The following is a 5,731-nucleotide window of genomic DNA, read 5'->3' as shown; positions in this document are numbered from 1 at the left end:
GAGCCGAGTCTGAATCCGCCGAGGGGCGAGCGGCCCCGTACTCTTTATAATAATGTTGGTACCGGTTAAGCGCCCGCTATATGCAGAACACCGTTCTAAGCGCTGGGGGAGATACGGGGTCATCGGGTTGTCCCACGTGAGACTCCCGGTCTTCATCCCCACCGTCCCACAGCTGACAAGCGGCAGAGCCGGGATTCGAAACCACGACCTCCGACTCCCCAGCCCGGGCTCTTTCCACTGAGCCACGCTGCTTCCCTACTACTCCGGGGCCTCCGCGTCTTCCGTCGTACGACCAGTTGGGAGTATATCGGCGAGGAGTTCGAGGTTGGCACCCGGCTTAGAGTAGGCCCTCCTCACGGACGGGGGATGTGTCATTTAATTCTGGACCAAGGGAGCGCTTACCTCAGTGGACCGTCCCAAGCAGGTGCCCAATAAATACCAATTCTGGGAGAGGCAGTGGGGGGCGGAAGGAGGGTAGGGGCGGGGAGCCGTGTAGAGGGAGGCTCAGGTGGATCCGTTGGCTGGTGTGACCTCAGCTCCCTCTACCCCGACCCGACGGGGGACTGCCCGGCCCCTACCCCGACGTTTATCACAAGTCTTTGCTTTTCTGTTGTTTTTTAACGGTATTTCTTAAGCACTTACCGGGCACCGTTCCAAGCGCTGGGGTAGACAAACTAGTCAGGTTGGACGCAGGCCCCGACCCGCATGGGGCTCACGGGCTTAATCCCGGTTTATGGATGAGGTAGCTGAGGCCCACAGAAGTGAAGTGACTTGCCCGAGGTCACGCAGCAGACAAGCGGTGGAGTCGGGATGAGAATCGGATTCACTTGATTATTTTCTCACTTTCCTCCTTTCCCCATCCTTACATCACCCTCGGGGAGTGTTCAACATCCACGTGAACATTCCCGCCGCCCTCTTCCTCTCACTCCTCAATTCCGTCCACCCCAACGGCTCACCGATTCAGACGCTCGCTCCCTCTCATCATCTCATTCATTCATTCATTCAATAGTATTTATTGAGCGCTTACTATGTGCAGAGCACTGTACTGAGCGCTTGGGACGAACAAGTCGGCGACAGATAGAGACGGTCCCTGCCGTTTGACGGGCTTACGGTCCGATCGGGGGAGACGGACGGACGAGGACGATGGCGATAAACAGAGTCGAGGGGAAGAACGTCTCGTAAAAACGATGGCGACTGAATAGAATCGAGGCGATGTACGATTCGTTAACAAAATAAATAGGGTGACGAAAATATATACGGTCGAGCGGACGAGTACGGTGCCGTGGGGATGGGAAGGGAGAGGTGGAGGAGCGGAGGGAAAAGGGGAAAATGAGGCTTTAGCTGCGGAGAGGTAAAGGGGGGACGGCGGAGGGAGTAGAGGGGGAAGAGGAGCTCGGTCTGGGAACGCCTCTCGGAGGAGGTGAGTTTTAAGTAGGGTTTTGAAGAGGGAAAGAGAATCGGTTTGGCGGAGGCGAGGAGGGAGGGCGTTCCGGGACCGCGGGAGGACGCGACCCGGGGGTCGACGGCGGGACGGGCGAGACCGGGGGACGGCGAGGAGGCGGGCGGCGGAGGAGCGGAGCGTGCGGGGCGGGCGGTGGAAAGAGAGAAGGGAGGAGAGGTAGGGAGGGGCGAGGTGACGGAGAGCCTCGAAGCCTAGAGTGAGGAGTTTCTGTTCGGAGCGGAGGTCGACGGGCGACCGCCGGAGTCGTTTAAGAAGGGGAGTGACATGCCCGGATCGTCTCTGCGGGAAGATGTGCCGGGCGGCGGAGTGAAGAATAGACCGGAGCGGGGCGAGAGAGGAGGAAGGGAGGTCGGAGAGAAGGCCGACACGGTAGTCTAGCCGGGATATAACGAGAGCCCGTAACGGTAAGGTAGCCGTTTGGGTGGAGAGGAAAGGGCGGATCTTGGCGATATTCACCTGTCCACCCTCACCAGCTCTGAAACCCCTCTCTCCGACCACAGCCTCCTCACCCGCCTTCTCTCCCACCCCCGTCCCCCACAGAGTCCTCCGACCTTCTGCCCACATCCCATTTTCTCGAGTCGTCGGGTCCCGTCTGGTCTCCACACCCCACCTACCTGCTCCCGACGCACAAATCGACACCCTCAACAGCGCCTTCTCCTCCGACTCGACTCCCACCCCCCGTTCTTCCGCCCACCTCGTACCGCCGACTCGCGGCCCCGAATCACCTCCGCGGTGGTTTCCTCCGCTACGGCGCCCGAGCTGCAGAGCGTTCCTGGGGGAACTCCAAACACCAGGCCGACCTCCTCCCGCTCATTCATCCTCGCCTGCTTTAACTGCCCGATTCCCCACCCGCCGAGATTTCTCCATCTTCAATGCCCACGCTCACTGCCTGTTATAGTTGTTTCAGACTTATAACTCTCCCACCAAACTCCCTGTCCTAATAGCCTGGCCAGGTGCTGTTTCCTTCCCTGACCGCCATCTTCAACCGCTCACTTCCCAAATGCTCCTTCCTGGCTCCCTTCAAGCACGCCCATGTAAACCCATCCTACAAAAAATCCTTCCCTTGACCCCATCTCCCTCCTACCTTTCCTTTCCAAACTCCTCGAGCGAGTGGTCTTTACCTGCTCCCTCTCCGTCCCCTGCTCGACCCCCTGCAATTTGGCCTCCGCCCCCCGACTCCATAGAAGCGGCCACTACTCCATCCTAATCTTCCTCCCCCTCTCAGCCTCCTTCGATACTGTTATCCGCCCCCAACGCACACACCATTTTTAAATATTATTTGTTAAACGCACCAAGCACTGTTCTAAATGCTGGGGTTGAAGTAAGCTACTTAGGTTGGACACGCAGTCTTAATCCCCATTTTACAGAGGAGGTAACTGAGGTACAGAGACATTAAAGGACTCACCCAAGGCCACACAGCAGACAAGTGGCAGAGCTGGGAATAGAATTCAAGCAGGTCCTTCTGACTTCCAGGTCTGTCCTCTTTCCATTAGGCCGCGCGGCTTCCCTGGAAACGTTCTCCTGCTCCTGGAAACATTATCTAATCTTGACTTCGCCGACACTGTCCTCTCCCGGGTCTCCTCCTATCTCTCCGGCGGCTCATTCTCAGTCTCTTTGGCGGGCTCCTCCTCTGTTGGAGAAGCGGCGTGGCTCACTGGAGAGAGCCCGGGCCGGGGAGTCGGCGGTCATGGGTTCGAATCCCCGCTCTGCCACTTGGCAGCTGTGTGACTGTGGGTGAGTCGCTTCGCTTCTCTGGGCCTCAGTGACCTCATCTGGAAAATGGGGGTGAAGACTGGGAACCTCACGTGGGACAACCTGATTACCTGTATCTACACCAGTGCTTAGAACAGTGCTCGGCACACAGTAAGCGCTTAACAAATACCAACAATAGGGGAAGCGGCGTGGCTCGGTGGAAAGAGCCCGGGCTTGGGAGTCAGAGGTCATGGGTTCCAATTCCAGCTCCGCCACTTGTCAGCTGTGTGACTGTGGGCAAGTCACTTAACTTCTCCGGGCCCAAGTTCCCTCATCTGTAAAATGGGGATTAACTGTGAGCCTCACGTGGGACAACTTGATTACCCTGTATCTACCTCAGCGCTTAGAACAGTGCTCTGCACAAAGTAAGCGCTTAACAAATACCAGCATTATTATTATTTCCCACCCCCAAAATGGGGGGGGGGGGGGGCGTCCCTCAAGGCTCAGGTCTGGGTCCACGTCTGTTCTCCATCTGTACCCACGGCTTCTATCACCACCTCTAGATACCCACATCTCCCTCTCCAGCCCTGATCTCCCTCTTCCTCTGGAGACTCACATTTCCTCCTGCCTTCAGGTCACCTCCAACCTGCCACGTCCAGAACAGTGCTCCCCATCTCCCCACCCGAACCCCGTCCTCCCCGTGACTTTCCTGCAGACGGCGCTACCGTCCTCCGCCTCACAAGCCCGTAAACCTCGGCTTTGTCCTCGACTCACACTCGATCGCACTCACGCTCAATCCGCCACCAGACCGGGTCGGCGCCAACCGTCCCGACGTCGCTAAAATCCAGCCTTTCCATCCGAACCGCGGCTCCTCTGCTCCAAGCGATCATTTCCCCCCTTGACTACTGCGTCCCGTCCCCCTTGCCCTTCCTGTCCCTCTCCAGTCCGCTTTTCACCCTGCAGCCCACGTGTCCCCCATCGTTTTTATTTTCCTGTCACAATCTTCGGTCTCCCCAGTCCTCCACAACCTCCGACGGTGGCCATCCACCTCTTCGTTAAACCGAAACTCTTCCCCATCAGCTCTCCCCCTCCTAGGTCACCCCCCTGCTCCCCAACTACAACCCAGCCCTCACACTCCGCTCCTCATTCAATCACATTAGGCGCTTACCGCGTGCAGACCACTGTACCAAACGCTTGGGAAAGTACAATACGAAAGTGAGTCTCGAGAAGCAGCGTGCCTCAGTGGAAAGAGCTTAATACCAACATTATTAAATACCAACATTATTAATACAGCAATAAAGAGCGACAATCCCTGCCCACAAGAAGATCTAACACCAACCTACTCACCGCACCTTCCGTCTTCTCTATCCCGCCGTCGACCCCCTTTGCCCCCGTTCTCCACCAGGCCTCGAACTCCCTCCCCTTTGCTAGCATTAATGGCATCCGTTGAAAACTTACTACGTGCCGGGCACCGAACTAAGTCCTGAGAGGGATTACAAGCCAATCGGGTTGGACGCAGCCTCCGTCCCAGATCGGGCTCGCGGTCTCGATCCCCATTTTACAGAGGCAAGTGAAGTGACTTGTCCAAGGTCACACGGCACGTATGGAGCACTCACTCTGTGGTGCGCACCATACCGAGCGCTTGAGAGGACAAGAGAATCAGTTCCCTGCTCACAATGAGCATCCCCCACCTGCAAAACCTTATTAAAAAAAAATCACAGCCCCCGCAAGAGGCCTTCCCAGACCGAGTCCTTCATTTTCCCGCCCGCCCTCCCCTCTCGTTTATTAACGTGGCCGCGTATCCCCTAAACCCTCGATAGCCACCCCCCGCCACACAACATATTTCTGTTAAATGTTCTTACACTCCATTTCCCCTCTCCCTAATCGATTTGAATTCCCTGAGTGCTTCCTGGGTGCCGAGCACCGTATTAAGCGTCCGGGAGAGTACGACAATCAGCAGTCGCGTTCCCTGCCCGCAACGAGCTTAGAGTCTAATCGGTTTTCACGTTTCATTTTAACGTAGACCGTGAGCTACCTCCCTACTCCGATATTGCCGTTTCCCAAGGGCTTAGTACGGTGCTCCGCGCACAGTAAGCGGCCGATCGATACGACCGATCGATTGATATTATAATCCCCGTGGGCAAATCCGTTCCAAGGTTCCGCCCGGGTTATCCTGGGTGAAAACCGAGGGGGCTCAAGCACCCGCCGCCCCACCTCTAGACCGTAAGCTCGTGGTGGGCAGGGAACGGGTCTGTGATGTGGTACTCTCCCAAGCGCTCAGTGCAGCGCTCTGCACGCGGTAGGCGCTCAATAAATACGACCGCCCAGCGATAGATTCGGCAGCCCCCCCGGCCACTCCCTCCCCGCCCGCACGGGCCCAAAAGGGGCTGGGAAGGCCCCCCGAGGCGCCCGTACGCCCCCCCGGGCTCTGACCACTGCCCTCCCAAGGCTACGGCCTGCCTCTTGGCCAAACCGTGCACACGTCCATCCCGTGGAGGCCGATCCGGGACGGCTTTCCCGATCCGGAGAAGACAGAGGGTCAGCGCCTCGGGCCAGGAACGGCTCCAAGAGGCTGGC

Source organism: Ornithorhynchus anatinus, chromosome 21 (genome assembly GCF_004115215.2).
Source record: "Ornithorhynchus anatinus isolate Pmale09 chromosome 21, mOrnAna1.pri.v4, whole genome shotgun sequence".
Taxonomy (NCBI): domain Eukaryota; kingdom Metazoa; phylum Chordata; class Mammalia; order Monotremata; family Ornithorhynchidae; genus Ornithorhynchus; species Ornithorhynchus anatinus.
Note: the sequence above shows the minus strand (reverse complement) of the source record.